At 47.5% G+C, this 16364-nt stretch overlaps 1 protein-coding gene and 1 non-coding gene across 2 annotated transcripts in view; one reads left to right on the top strand and one right to left on the bottom strand.

Moving 5' to 3' along the window:
- LOC140189114 (uncharacterized) overlaps nucleotides 1–16364 on the bottom strand; it is a 1124305-nt gene that overhangs the window by 165973 nt on the left and 941968 nt on the right. The window lies entirely within an intron of this gene.
- On the top strand, nucleotides 3332–3403 carry trnad-guc (transfer RNA aspartic acid (anticodon GUC)). Its single transcript has one exon. It is a non-coding gene; the product is annotated as a tRNA-Asp (tRNA).

Raw genomic sequence — 16364 nt, 5'->3', positions numbered from 1 at the left:
TAATGTATGGTGAGACGCATTGAGAGAAGAAATAAAAGTATGGACTATTTCCCAGATGGGGAGCAAATTCGGAAATCAGACGTGCAATTGGGCTGGGGAGTTCTCCTGCAGGATTCCCTAAAGGATAAGTTGCAGGTTGAGTTGGTGGTAAGGAAGTCAAATACAATTTTAGCATTCATTCTGCCAGTACTAGCATCTAAAAGCAAGGATATAATGAAGATGAATTGTAAAACATTGATCAGATTCATTTGGAGCATTGTAGACAATTGTGGGCCCCATTTCTGATAAAGGATGCGCTGGCATTGGAGTGGGCCCAGGGAAGTCTCACGGGAATGATCCCGGAATGAAACGGTGAAGCTACAAGGAGCATTTGACGGCTTTGAGCCTCTACTCATTGGAATTCAGAAAAATGAGGGAGGATCTCATTGAAACTTATCAAATATTGAACGGCCTGGATAGAGTGGATGTGGTGAGGATGTCATTTCAGATTCTCTGACCCTCAACGTTGATGTTGAGCCCAATCGACCCGGGAAATGGTGATGGGATCCCATGAAAAATGTCCTTCTGCCTCACTAGCTGTGTGGTAGCAGTTGTCATGGCCGAGTGATTAGGCGATGCACCAGAAGTTCATTGAGGTTTCACTGCGCAAGTTTCACTGCGCAAGTTCCACTGCGAGAGCGGCGGGTCCTCGCAGAGTAATCCGTGTCCACATAATTCCAAATTTCTCTATTCCTTCTACCAAAGTGTTATTTCTGTCGCCGTCTCGTGATAAAACTATGGAATAAGGAAAATAAAACTCTATATTTTATTGCGCTTCAAGGGTCTTGTTATGAATTCAGGGCGTTCATTGGAAATTCTATCGGGTGAGTCACTCTTGACATTCGAGAGATCATCTGCCGCCAACATGGACTGAACTGCTTTCCTGTTGAGCCGCACATCTTCACAATTCCAAATCTCAGAGTTCACTGAGTGTGTGAAGAAATTAGATTATTCCAGAGAGTATCGGCGATCAATGTTTAAGGTCTCGTGACTGGGTAAATCTAATGACTCTTTGTCGCACCCATTCATTCATTAAAGTTATTCTTCCTCAGATAGGGTCCCCTGACTGCTGGCAAGCGAGCGGGGTTGTTTGGATCTGCCTTTCTCAGAGGGCGATACAGGCAGATTCTATTGATGAGTAATGATTCAACTATTGAAAACATATTTATTTTCAGATTTGCCTTCATCCAGGCAGCCACAAAGCAAGAAACTCGAATAACCCAATTAAAACAAAAGCACTAAAAACCACTGTGCAGAGAAAGAGAGAGAAAGAAAAAAAACGTCATGCAAACAAGAGAAGCAAGCTAGCAGCATCTCGAAACAGACTCGGTCACAGATCTGCTCGCGGAGCATCCAAAGTAGGTTCAAAGCCTCGGACCCCAGTTTTCACATCAGCAGGGCAGAAAAGCACTGCAGCCGGATCTGCCGCGATCTTTTTGATTTTGTTATTTATTCAATTACATATACGGTGCTGAGCTGTTAACGAGACTTCTGGATATATTAAATTAACCCACCTAGGTGTGGGTGAAGATGTCGTAAAGTTCAAAATTCCCCTAAATAGTGTCCTTCCAATGATCTCGGCTGCAGCTCAGCTGGTGTCCATTGTTCGAACCATTGATTCTTGTCCCAATGAACAACCCAGAGGGAAAGAGACAGAACGCGGAAGAGACACAGTGGAAGAATAACTGAATGTGTGACAGCAGGGCCACTGAAACCAGACTCATTAAAAAACGTAAAACACATTCACTGCTGACATGTCGTGAACGAGGCCTCCGGAAGGGTCGGAGCGCAGACAATAACAGGACGGGGCAGGCGGTAGCAAGCACTGAATGACAGACAGAGTCACGGGCAGAGAGACACGTGAGGAAATAAATCACCAAACAGCAGCTCGCGAGGGGAACAATGTGACGTCAGCAAAGAATCGACAAATAAAAATGAAGGAAAAGAATGGGAACCGTCTACAACGGAGCAGCTCAGCACCACGTTCAGCCAACAGCAGAGTGGCGCAGCGGGAGTGCGCTGGGCCCATGGTCGTCCATTCGGTAGAAACCAGCTTCGACTTGTCAAGTTTACCGCGGATTCGAGAATTAAAAACTTTGGGCACTCTGTAAGCTAACTGGAGCGTTGAATGCATGGGATGTTCGCAAGGATTTTGCCTGAGATGGAGAGTCCCGGTATAAACCGAGGCTGGATAGACTGCGGGCGTTTCCATGGAGCGCTGGAGATGACGGAGATCTTTGAAGATCATATCAAATTAACGGGGGCAATTCAGAATAGTAGGAAACTGTCCTGACGTGTGTAAACTGAGAGAGCATGAGAGGAAGAACTTCATGCAGATAGCGGCTGGAAACTGGAACCCATGCCTGAGTGGCTAGTGGAGGCACGTATTCCAACAATATTAGAGAATTGACTGGACGAGCACCTGAATCATCAAGGCACTGAAGGCAATAGCTGGCAAGTGAGTTGTTTTTTTTTTCTGGTGAGATTGGTACTTTATTGTCAGCATGGACGTGGCGGGCCGAAAGGCCTGTATCAGGGTTGCATGATTCTGTGATTCCATATTACATCTGTTAATCGCATTAAAGGGTTTAATTTAATCGTGTATTGGAGAGAGGGATCGCTCAGGATATAAATAGACAGAGTGGTGAGTGGACTCAGAACACTCAGAGTAAACACATCACCCGACATGTTTTGGTGTGTCCCAGTTTGTTGTGAGAATCTGGTTTATAGTGACAGCAGGAAGCTGCACTGGTCTGTCATCGGGAAACTGTGAAAGACAGGAAATCCGCCCTTGATCCACTGGGCAGCCCAGTGTGAATAATAATTTTACACTCTCTCTTCGATTTAAATAATTTGGGGAATTCGTACGCGAGTTGGCAGGTTAGGCCACTCGGACTGCAGAAGTCCGCAAGGATCGGGTTCTGTGAGAGGTTTACATCTGATAGTTTCGATGAAAGAATATTAAAAGTCGATTAACTACGATCATCGGAAATCGAACCTGCGTCAATTGCCTGGAAGACAGATATGTTCACCATTATATCACCATCGTTCCATCAGTCTGATGGAGACTCGTGTCCTGAACCGTCTCCAGTGGTTTATGACTGTGACTCGCACTGCTTTCTGAATCAGGTCACTCCGATTCAGTTCCTGTTATGTCAAGTTGTGGTCGCCATCTTCCCACAGACCGGAGGTAAGTGAGTAAAATCCCTTCCAAACTCGAAGAGCTGTACGTCGTTTCCTGCCTGTCGCATTACCAAACCGGAATAATATATATTCCGATACCACGACCAATTCCTCGTTAGTATAGTGGTTAGTATCCCCGCCTGTCACGCGGGAGACCGGGGTTCAATTCCCCGACGGGGAGATACAAATTTTACTGCATTCTTCAAGCTGAATACTGTCTTAAAAAGACAAATAAAAGAGGACAAAGTATTCGGTGTTGAAGCGATCAGTCCATTGGACATTGGGGAGGTGAAATAGCTCGGGCTCTTGTGAGCTGATCCGCCTCTTCAGGTCAGTGAAAGCCGAATCAGCCTCGGAACCCCAACAAAAAGGTCTGGTAGGCGAGGTAAGTCGGGTAAGGGGCGCCGCCACCCCACTGTAATCCCTGATAAAACGGCGATAAAGGTTTGTAAACCACCAAAACCGCTGAAGTTGATTGCGAGTCGTGGGTCTGGGCCATTCTTCCAACGCCCGGATCTTATCGGTAGCTACCGTCACCTGCCCGCTCTCGATGATGTAGCCCAGGAAGATGACCGAAGGTACCTAGAACTCACATTTCTTGGCCTCCACAAATAACTTCCTCTCCCACAGTCTCTGGAGGACTAGACGGACAAGGTGAACGTGTTTCTGGGGGTTGCTAGAAAATATTAAGATATCATCTAGGTAGCCGAACGCGAAGCGTTTAATGAAGTCCCTCAGCACATCACTGATTAGGGCTTGAAAAACGGCGGAGCATTGGTGTGGCCAAATGCCATGACCAAAGATTCGAGGTGGCCCAGACGTGTATTAAAGACCGTCTTCTACTCGGCTCCCTCCCTCATCCTGACTAGATGGTAGGCGCTACGATGGTCCAACTTCAAGAAGATGGTGGCTCTGTGAAGTGATTCAAATGCCGAGTTAATCGGGGTAGTGGGTACTTATTCTTAACTTTTATATTGTTTAAGCCTCGGTAATAAATACAGGGACGAACCGACCCATCTTTCTTCTCTACAAAGATGAAACCGGCACCTACCGGAGAGGTTAAAGGTCGTATAATGCCCGCCGCGAGGGATTCACGAATGTATTTCTCCATGGCTTCTCTCTCCGGTCGGACTAAGTTAAAAAGGCGACTGGTGGGTAACGAGGCCCCGGCGAGAAGGAAGATAGCGCAATCATACGGGCGGTGCGGAGCAGGGAAAGAGCCCGTGGTCTGCTGAATACCTGTCCCAGGTCATGCTATTCAGCGGCGACTCCGGACAAGTCGAGGGGTTCCAATACAGGCGGGGTCGCGATAACCTGCTAGGGGTTGGAGCCGACCGCAGAAAGGTGTCGTGTCAAAACGGACTCCAGCTGGCTATCCTCCCGGTAGACCAGTCGATGTAGGGGTTGTGGTGGTTCAGCCAGGGATATCCTGGAACTACAGGGACTTGAGGAAAAGGAATGAGATTAAATCGCACCTCCTCTCGATTTTTTCCCGGACAGAATCAAGGTCCGGGTGGCGTACAGTGCGTAACCGGAGCCAGAAGTTTTCCGTCCAGTGCCCGGGCCTCCAGGGGGGTTCTTAACGGCTACCGAGGTATTCTGGCCCGGGAGGCTATGTTCTTGTCCAGGAGATTTCCCTCGGCACCGGAATCCACCAAGACGGATAGGGACAGGTACTGTTGTTGATAATTCACGGCAGCCGGGATCTGCATCGGGGTCTGGGGCACTGAAGGGTGTGTCGTCCGGCTCACCAGGGTCCCCCTTTCTACTGGTGAGCTATCTTTTTGCCGCAGAGGACAGGAATCCCCAAAATGTCCAGGCTGGCCGTAATAGTAACAATCCCCAGCTCTCCACTTCCGAAGTCGTTCGGCAGGGCAGAGACGATTCCGTCCCAGCTACATCGGTTCCTCCCCCAGGTTAGTGGGGATGGTCGGAGCAGGAGCTATACTTGGAGCGGCCGGGGAAGGGAGTCTGGCTGAAGATGGTAAAGTGGGCCGTTGTCTGACCCGAGGAGAGCGGCGACTGGTCTTTTCTCTCAGACGCTCTTGAAGTCGATCAGAGAGATCAGAGAGTCCAGGCTGACCGCGTCATCCCTCGCTGACAGTTCATCTTTTATCTTATCCGAGAGGCTCTTTCGGAACACTTCCCGTACTGCCTCGTCATTCCACCAAGAGTGTACTGCTAATGTTCGGAACTCGATGGAGTATTTTGCTACGCTTCGCGAACATGCATAGAAATTTAGCAAGCGCTTAGCGGCGTCCTTACCGCGAATAAGCTGTTCAAAGACCTTACTCATTTTGGAGCCGAAAGAGGGAAAGAAGGAGCAGACCTCTGGTCGGCTCTCGCAGATCGTGGTGGCCAATGCCAAGGCATCCACTCGTAACAGACCCATGATGAATGCGATCGTTGATCTGTCCGAGGTGTACGTACGTGGCTGCTGCTCAAAGAACAAAGAACATTGTAATAAGAAGCCCCGGACACTTCCCTAGGTCCCCAGTGTAGGGTTCCGGTGCGGGTACGTACGGCCCTCGAGAGGATTCTGTTGCCGATCCAGGGGGCGTAGGTATCCCAGACTGTGCGGTTTGGTCAGTCGGGGTTTTGTGGAAGGGACGGAGTAATGGATACGGATACTCGGGGAAGTTGCTCACGGACCTTCCTCACATTCGTGAACAGATCACGAAGGTTTTCCGTGAACTCTCTGAGCAGCTGATCCTGGGCGCCCGGAAGGTAGCCTTGGCTGGATGGGCCTGTTGCACGGGGTCCGTGTCCGCTGGGTTCATTGCTGGCCAGTTCGTTCTGTTGCAAGGACGTGGCTGAGGCCGAACCCAAGTGCAGGACACAGGCTCGAAGGCAGAGTCATGAGGCGTTAGCACCGCCGCGGAAGTGGAACCGGTATCCAGGAGAGTCTTTACCCGGAGGCAAGGTTTACGCAGAGTATACAGGAAATGATGCGGAGCTTAGAACTAACAGTCCCAAGGAATCAGGAAACGAGGTTTACTCACACTAGAGTCGACCAACGAGCTGGCAAAGCATGGCTGTGCCGCCCGAGTTTTATCCGATGTTCGCTAAAGAGAACCAGGTGTTTTGTAAATAGTGGAACTGGGAATGATGAAAATCAGACGAAGGGATTAAGGCCCATTTAAGGAGGTAATAGCAAGTTGAGGAATAGACAGACGGGACCACGACAGTTGGTTAAACTTCAACTGCAACTTCTCAGCCCTGTTTTGCATCTAATCGATGTCTCGCTGTAAATTCTGACAGCCGTCCACACTATCCAAAATGCCCCCAACATTTGTGTCATCAGCAAATTTAGTAACGTATCCCTCCACTTCCTCATCCAGGTCAGTTAAAAAGAAAATCACTATGAGAAGGGCTCCCAGAAAAGATCTCTGAGACACATCGCTGGTCAATGATATCCAATTTGAATATGACCCGTCTACAACATATTTTTGCCTTCTGTAGGCAAGCCAATTCTGGGTCAACAAAGCAATGTCCCCTTGCATCCCATGTCGCCTTACTTTCTCAATAAGCCTTGCATGGACTACCTTATCAAATGCCTTTCTGAAATCTTTACCATCGCCAAGGTCTTTTTCCATAGTGAATACTGAAGCAAAGCATTCATTAAGTAACTCTGCTGTCTCCTCTAGTTCCGTGCACACTTTTCCATTGTCACGTTTCATTGGTCCTATTTTCTCACATCTTATCCTCTCGCTCTTCACATACTTGTAGAATGCCTTGGGGTTTTCCTTAAACTGTTCGCCAAGGACTTTTCCCGGCCACTTCTGGCTCTCCTAATTTCATTTCTGAAGCTCCTTTCTGCTAGCCTTATAATTTTATATATCTCTATCAATACCTAGTTTTGTGAACATTTCGTAAGCCTTTCTTTTCTTCTTGACTATGCTTTCGTCATGTGTACACCATGGTTCCTGTACCGTAGCATCACTTCTCTGTCTCATTGGCACCTATCTATGCAGAAGGCCACGAAAATATCCCCTGAACATTTGCCACATTTCTGCCATGCATTTCCCTGAGAACTCTGTTCCCAATTTACGCTTCCAAGTCCCTGCCTGATAGCTTCATATTTCCCTCTTACTCCAGTTAAATGTTTCGTTAACTTGTCTGTTCCTATTCCTCTCCGATGCTATGGTAAAGGAGATAAAATCGTGATCACTGCATTAAAAATGCTCTCCCACTGTCATGGTCCGGATGGGGATACCTTTAAAATTACTTTGTTTATATTACAATCCGGACCATTGACTCGCTGTTTCCCTTTGGTTCCCTGTTTTCCCGTATCCCTCGGGCTTGGTGACTGGAGGTAATTTACATTCGGCTGAACTGGCAGTTCATAGTCTCCGGCTTTCAGCCGTTCGACGCCAGAGCGTTTGCAAAGTCAGCAAAGGTACTGCGAGCCCATGTCATCTAGCCGGAGCAAGCTTAGTCTCCTCCCGGAGCAAGTGCCAGTAAGCCGCCTTCCCTTGTCAGTGCGGGTCAGTCAAAGTTAACCCGATGTGGTGAGTCAAGATCTTGCCGCGGCTTGGAGCGGACTTGAGCCCAGTTATAGTTCTGTCCATTGTTGTGTGGTCTCCATATCCATGTCGTGCGTCAAAAAGGGATCCCGGCCCTGTACCCTGGAATGGTCCTGACCCTGTGTCAAGAGGAGTCCCGACTCCGTCATGTATCTACGGAGGATTCCCGGCTCAGTGTTTTATGTCCTGTGTCTGAGTCTGTCCCGTGAATAAAAGAGTTCCTGGCTTCGGAGGCTCCAAGTCCCAAGTCCTGGCCCTGGCTGCTCCCAGTCCTGGCCTTGGCGGCTCCAAGTCCCAAGTCCTGCCCCTGGCGGCTCCAAGTCCCAAGTCCTGGCTCTGGCGGCTCCAAGTCCCAAGTCCTGGCCCTGGTGGCTCCAAGTCCCGGCCCTGGCGGCTCCAAACCCAAGTCCTGGCCCTGGTGGCTCCAAGTCCCGGCCCTGGCGGCTCCAAACCCAAGTCCCGGCCCTGGTGGCTCCAAGTCCCAAGTCCTGGCCCTGGCGGCTCTAAGTCCCAAGTCATGGCCCTGGCGGTCCGTGATTTCGAGTCCTAGCCCAGACCCTTAGTCCCAGCCTAGTCTCAGGCCTGAGTCCTTCTCCAGTACACTATTCCTCCTTCTGCTTTGCTCTCCTTGTACCGAGCTATAAACTTAATTTATGTTAACCTCACATGATGTGTTTGTGTCTTGCATTTTGGTCCACCCTTGCTCCCAGCACACCCCATTGTGGCACCTACTGAGATACCTGACACCTGACCAGGTTCATTTACCAATAGCAGATCAAGTGCAGCCACTCCTCTTGTAGGCTTATCGATATATTGTGACAGGTAACCTTCCTGAACACATTTAAGCTCTACCCCATCTGAACACCTAGCACTAGGGATATGCCAATCAATATTGGGCAAATTAAAATCTCCCACCACGTCAGCCATTATTTGTTACTACTTTCCAGAATTTGTCTCCCTATCTGCTCCTCGATGTCCCTGTTAGTATTGGATGATCTATATATATATATATATATATAAACACCCAGTAGAGTTATTGACCCCTTCCTGTTCTTATCTTCCACCCACGGAGACTCAGTAGACAAGCCCTCCATGACTTCCTTCTTTTCTGCAGCTGTGATGCTATCTCTTATCAGCAGTAACTCGATCCGACCTCTTCTGCCTCCCTCCCTGTCCTTTCTGAAACATCTGAAGACTGGCAGTCTAAGAACATAAGAGAATAAGACCATAAGATATAAAATCAAAAGTATGCTATTCGTACATCGATTCTGCTCTGCCATTCAATCATTGGCTGATCCAATTCTTCCGGTCATCCCCACTCCCCTGCTTTCACCCTATACCCTTTGATGCCCTGGCTAATCAAGAACTTATCTATATCTGCCTTGAATACACCCAATGACTTGTCATCCACAGCCGCTGTGGCAACAAATTCCACAGACGTACCACCCTCTGACTAAAGGTATCTCAGTTCTTAAAGGACACCTTCAATCCCGAAGTCGTTCCCTCTTGCTCTAGAATCCCCTACCATGGGAAAAAACTTTGCCATATCTAATATCTCAGTTCTGTTAACGTTCGAAATGTTTCTATAAGATCCCAGCCCTCCTCACTCTCCTGATCTCTGGGGAATACAGCTCAAGCGCTTCCAGACGTTCCTCATACGGTAACCCTTTCATTCCTGGAATATTCTTCCTGAATCTTCTCTGAACCCTTTCCAATGTCAGTATATTATTTCTCTAATAAGGAGCACAAAACTGCATATAATACCCCAAGTCTGGTCTCACGAGTGCCTTATAGAGCCTCACCATCACATCCCTGCTCTTGTATTCCATACCTCTAGAAATGATGCCAACGCTCCATTCACGTTCTTCACAACCGATTTAACCTGGAGGTTAAACTTTAGGTCATTTAGCACAAGGACTCCCAAGTCCCTTTGCATCTATGCATTTTGAATTCTCTACCCTTCTAAATAATAGTCTGCCCGTTTATTTCTTCCACCAAAGCGCATGACCACACACTTCCCAACATTTTCCTTCATTTGCCACGTTTTTGACCATTCCTCTAAACTATCCAAGTCTCTCTGCATGCTCTCTGTTTCCTCAACATTATCCGTTCCTCCACCTCTTTTTGTATCATCGGAAAATTTAGCCACAAATCCATTAATTCCGTAGTATAAATCATTGGCGTACATCGTAAAAAGCTGTGGTCCCAACACCGACTCTGCTGGAACTCCAATGGTAACTTCCATTTAGTTCTATGGGCTGTTATCTTGCTAAGAGCTTCATGTGCGCTTGTCAAACGCCTTTTGGAAACACAAGTACACCACGTCTACTGCATCCCCTTTGTCTACCATGCTTATAACTTCTTCAGAGGATTGCAGTAGATTTGTTAGTCATGATGTTCCTTTAAGGAAACCATGCTGGCTTTGTCCTGTCTTGTGATGTCCCTCCAGGTTCTCCGTAATCTCATGCCTAACAATAGATTTCAACAGCTTTCCAAGCACTGATGTTCGGATAACAGGTCTATAGATTCCTTCCTGATGACGCCCTCCCTTCTTAAATAGCGGAGTAACAGTTGTAATTGTCCAGTCATCTCGTACAATGCCAGAATCTATCGATCCTTGTATGATCATAGTTAATGCCTCTGCAATCTCTCCAGCTACTTCCTTCAGAACCCAAGGGCACATTTGGTCAGGTCCAGGAGATTCATCCACCCTCAGACCAGTAAATCTCCTGAACATCTTTCTCCGCCGTAATTTTCACTGCAAAACTTCACTTTACTGTCACTCTTGAATGTCCGGTACGCTTCCACTGTGAAGAATTATGCAAAATAAACATTCAGTTTCTCTACCATCTCTGCATCTGTCATTACAGAATCTCCAGCGTCATTTTGTATTGGTCCTATATCTACCCTCGGACCTCTTTTACCCTTTATATACTTTAAAAATGTTTTTAGTATTTTCCTTTTTATTCGTCACCAGCTTCCTCTCGTAATTATTTTTCCTTCGGAATGACCTTCTTAGTTTCCCTTAGCAAGTTTTCAAAAGCTCCCCAATCCTCTATCTTCACATTAGCTCTGGCTTCCTTGTATGCTCTCCTTGCTTTTACGTTGGCTTTGATTTCACTTGACAGTCACGGTAGTGTCCTTCTTCCAATTGAAAATTCCTTCTTATTTGGAATATATTACTTTAAGTATCCATTGCTGCCCCTGAGCCATACAAGTCTCTGTAATGGCCACAACATCATAGCTCCAAGTACTGATCCACGATCTAAGCTCACTCGCTTTGTCCATGATACTCCTTGCATTAAAATAGACACATCTCGAACCATCGGTCTCTGCGCACCCCTTCTCTATCGCTTGCCTATCCTCTCTCTCACACAGGCTACATGCTTTCTGCTCCAATGTGTGCTGCGATTGGAAAGTCGAAACAACAGCAGGACACAGACGCGTAAGTAGCATTAACGGAAGTGCGTTTTTATTAATAGTTGCCAGGAAAGAAAGGAAGCGTGGATTAGATGCTTACATGGACCTGAACGTAGGACGACAAACAGGAGGAACCTGGACACGGAGCCGGGGTTTAGAACTTGGACACAGAGTGGGGTCTCTGAACCTAGACACGGGGCTGGGACTCGGAACCTGGACACGGAGCTGGGACTCCGAACTGGGACTCGGAACTTGGACACAGAGCTGGGACTCGGAACTTGGACAGGGAGCTGGGACTCAGAACCTGGACACGGAGCTGGGACCCGGAACCTGGATAGGTAGCAGGGACTAGAAATTTGAACATGGAGCCGGGACTAGAAACTTGGACACGGAACCGGGACTTGGACACGGGCTCGGACACGGATCCTGGACCTGGACTCGGACTTGGAAACGGAGCCTTGACCTGACTCGGGCCTGAACACAGAGCCTGGACTTGGACTCGGATTTGGATGCAGAGCCTAGACTTGGACTTGGACTGGAACACAGAGACTGGACCTGGACTTGCACTGGATCACAGAGCCACGACTTGGACTTCGACTGGAACACAGAGCCTGTACTTGGACTTGGACTGGAACGCAGAGCCTGGCATTGGACTTGGACTGGAACACAGAGCCCGGACTTGGACTTGGATTGGCACACAGAACCTGGACTCGGATTTGGACCGGAACAGAGAGCCTGACCTTGGACTTGACTTGGACAACGAAGAGACAGAATATCCAACTCAGAGTAGCCGCAAATGGACGGACCTTCTCAGCTGGATACGAGACGCCGAAACCAAACAACAACAGACAGTTCTAGTCTTGACACGGAGTAGCTCATGAAGCGGCAGATGGCCGGCAATTACTCAGCCACACACGAAGAGACAGAATTCCCCACTCGGAGCAATGGAAAACAGTCGGACCCACTCAGCTGGAAACGAGACGACACAGACCAAAAGATGACATTCCAAGCAGCTGAAGAAGACAGTGGAAGAATTCGGGTAGAAAAAGTCGTTTTTTTCCGTTAAAAACTGCTCGGGGAGAAGAGTCTGCACTGCGCAAGCGCATGACGTAGCGCGCCAAGGTTTAAAAAGAGAACAGCATATACAGCAGCCATCCATGTAGCGGCCATCGTCGGAGTGGACTGAGTCAGAGTGGGACGGCTTTGGCTCAAACAGGCAGAGGCCAGGGTAGGTTCCGGTAAGTCTTTTATTCACACTGTCTAGCGTAGAGAGAATGCCAGGCGGGATGTTGGAATGCTCCTCTTGCAGGATGTGGGAAGTCAGGGAGCCCTCCCGTGTCCCTGACAACGACTCCTGCAAGAAGTGCATCCAGCTGCAGCTCCTAACAAACCGCGTTAGGGAACTGGAGTAGGAGCTGGATGACCTGCGGATCATTCGGCAGAATGAGGAGATTATAGACAGTAGCTACAGGGAGGTAGTTACGCCAAAGGAGCAGAGGGCAGGAAATTGGGTCACTGTCAGACGAGGGAAGAGGAAAGGGCAGGGAAAGCAGGGTTCCCCTGTGGCCATTCCCTTCAACAACACGTATACCGCATTGGACACTGTTGGGGGGATGACTTACCTGGGTAAGCTGTAGTAGCCGGATCTCTGGCACTGAGTCTGGCTCTGCAGTGCAGAAGGGAGGAGGGAGAAAGAGGAGAGCGGTAGTGATAGGGGACTCGATAGTTAGAGCTGCAGAGAGGAGGTTCTGTGGTCGTGACAGAGAATCCAGGATGGTTTGCTGCCTCCCCGCTGCTAGGGTCAAGGGTGTCTCTGATCGATTGCATGACATTCTGAAGTGGGAGCGTGGTCAGCCAGATATCGTGGTGCACGTTGGTACCAATGTCATAGCAAGGAGGAGTGAGGAGGTCCTGGAGACTGAGTATAGAGAGCTTGGTAGGAATTTGAAAGCAGGACCTCCAGGGTGGTAATCTCAGGATTACTACCTATGCTACGTGCCAGTGAGGGTAGGAATAGGATGCTCTGGAGGATGAACAAGTGGCTGAGAAACTGGTGTAGGGAGCAGGCTTTCAGATTTCAGGATAACTGGGACCTCTTCTGGGGCAGGTGGGACCTGTACAAGAGAGACGGGTTACACTTGAACTACAGGGGGACTAATATCCTTTCAGGGAGGTTTGTTAATGCTATTGGGGGGGGGCGTTTTAAACTAGATTTGCAGGGGGATAGGAACCAGAGTGCCAGAGCTGACAGTCTGGCTGGGGTGAAAATAAATGATATTAAATGTTCAAGCAAATCCGCTAATAGAAAGGTTGTGATGGTGGTAAAAATCTGCTGGGGTGTATATATTTCAATGCTAGGAGTATTGCGGGGAAGGCGGATGAATTAATGGCGTGGATTGACACGTGGAATTATGACGTTGTTGCAATTAGTGAAACTTGGCTACAGGAGGGGCAGGACTGGCAGCTTAATATTCCAGAGTTCTGATGTTTCAGATGTTAACGAGGCAGAGGAATGAAAGGTCGGGGAGTAGCATTGCTTGTTAGGGAAAATATTACAGAAGTGCTCAGGCCGGACAGATTAGAGGGCTTGTCTACTGAGTCCTTGTGTGTGGAGCTGAGAAACAGGAAAGGTATGGCCACATTAGTGGGATTGTATTACAGACCACCCAATAGTCAACGAGAATTGGAAGAGCAAATTTACAGAGAGATAGCAGGCAACTGCAGGAAACATAAAGTTGTGGTAGTAGGGGATTTTAATTTTCCATATATTGATTGGGTCTCCCATACTGTTAGGGGTCTAGATGGTTTGGAATTTGTAAAATGTGTTCAGGAAAGTTTTCTAAATCAATATATAGAGGGACCAACTAGAGTGGATGCAATATTGGATCTCCTGTTAGGAAACGAGTTAGGACAAGTGACAGAAGTCTGTATAGAGGGGCGCATTGGTTCCAGTGATCATAACACCATTAGTTTCAACTTGATCATGGACAAGGATAGATCTGGTCCTAGGGTGAGGTTCTTAACTGGAAGAAGGCCAAATTTGAAGAAATGAGAAAGGATCTAAAAAGCGTGGATTGGGACAGGTTGTTCTCTGACAAGGATGTGATTGGTAGGTGGGAAGCCTTCAAAGGAGAAATTTAGAGAGTGCAGAATTTGTATGTTCCTGTCAGGATTAAAGGCAAAGTGAATAGGAATAAGGAACCTTGGTTCTCAAGGGATATTGCAACTCTGATAAAGAAGAAGAGGGAGTTGCATGACATGTATAGGAAGCAGGGAGTAAATCAGGTGCTTGAGGAGTATAAGAAGTGCAAGAAAATACTTAAGAAAGAAATCAGAAGGGCTAAAAGAAGACATGAGGTTGCCTTCGAAGTCAAAGTGAAGGATAATCCAAAGAGCTTTAACAGGTATATTAAGGGCAAAAGGATTGTAGGGGATAACATTGGTCCTCTTGAAGATCAGAGTGGTCGGCTATGTGCGGAACCAAAGGAAATGGGGGAGATCTTAAATAGTTTTTTTTTGCGTCTGTATTTACTAAGGAAATTGGCATGAAGTCTATGGAATTAAGGGAAACAAGCAGTGAGATCATGGAAACTGTACAGATCGAAAAGGAGGAGGTCCTTGCTGTCTTGAGGAAAATTAAAGTGGATAAATCCCCAAGACCTGACAGAGTGTTCCCTCGGACCTTGAAGGAGACTAGTGTTGAAATTGCAGAGGCCCTGGCAGAAATATTTAAAATGTCGCTGTCTACAGGTGAGGTGCCGGAGGATTGGAGAGTGGCTCATGTTGTTCCGTTGTTTAAAAAAGGATCGAAAAGTAATCCAGGAAATTATAGACCAGTAAGTTTAACGTCGGTAGTAGGTAAGTTATTGGAGGGAGTACGAAGAGACAGGATCTACAAGCATTTGGATAGACAGGGACTTAAAATTTGGGAGAGTCAACATAGCTTTGTGCGTGGTAGGTCATGTTTGACCAATGTATTGGAGTTTTTCGAGGAGGTTATCAGGAAAGTGGATGAAGAGAAGGCAGTGGATATTGTCTACATGGACTTCAGTAAGGCCTTTGACAAGGTCCCGCATGGGAGGTTAGTTAGGAAAATTCAGTCGTTAGCTATACATGGAGAGGTGGTAAATTGGATTAGACATTGGCTCAATGGAAAAAAGCCAAAGAGTGGTAGTAGGGAATTGCTTCTCCGAGTGGACGCCTGTGACTAGTGGTGTGCCACAGGGATCAGTGCTGAGTCCATTGTTATTTGTCATCTATATCAATGATCTGGATGATAATGTGGGAAATTGGATCAGCAAACTTGCTGGTGATACAAAGATTGGAGGTGTAGTAGACAGTGAGGAAGGTTTTCAGAGCCTGCGGAGGGACTTGGACCCGCTGGAAAAATGGGCTGAAAAATGGCAGATGGAGTTTAATACAGACAAGTGTGAGGTATTGCATGCAGGAAGGACAGACCAAGGTAGAACATACAGGGTTAATGGTAAGGCACTGAGGAGTGCAGTGGAATAGAGGGGTCTGGGAATACAGATACAAAATTCCCTAAAAGTGGCGTCACTGGCAGATAGGGTCGTAAAGAGAGCTTTTGGTACATTGGCCTTTATTAATCGAAGTATTGAGTATAAGAGCTGGAATGTTATGATGAAGTTGTATAAGGCATTGGTGAGGCCGAATCTGCAGTATTGTGTTCAGTTTTGGTCACCAAATTACAGGAAAAATATAAATAAGGTTGAAAGAGTGCAGATAAGGTTTACAAGGATGTTGCCTGGTTTGAGAAACTCAGTTGCAGAGAAATGTTGAATAGGTTAGGACTTTATTCCCTGGAGCGTAGAAGAATGAGGGGAGATTTGATAAAGGTATGTAAAATTATGATGGGTATAGATAGAGTGAATGCAAGCAGGCTTTTTCCACTGAGGCAAGGGGAGAAAAAAAAACAGAGGACATGGGTTAAGGGTGAGGGGGGAAAGTTTAAAGGGGTGGGCTTCTTCACACGGAGAGTGGTGGGAGTATGGAATGAGCTGCCAGACGAGGTGGTAAATGCGGGTTATTTTTTTTAACATTTAAGAATAAATTGGACAGATACATGGATAGGAGGTGTATGGGGGGATATGGTCCGTGTGCAGGTCAGTGGGACTGGGCATAAAATTGTTCGGCACAGCCAAGAAGGGCCAAAAGGCCTGTTTCTGTGCTGTAGTT

The sequence above is a fragment of the Mobula birostris genome, chromosome 28, assembly GCF_030028105.1.
Source record: "Mobula birostris isolate sMobBir1 chromosome 28, sMobBir1.hap1, whole genome shotgun sequence".
In the NCBI taxonomy this organism is placed as follows: domain Eukaryota; kingdom Metazoa; phylum Chordata; class Chondrichthyes; order Myliobatiformes; family Myliobatidae; genus Mobula; species Mobula birostris.
The sequence above is the reverse complement of the archived record's forward strand: the minus strand, read 5'-3'. Positions and strand labels throughout refer to the sequence as shown.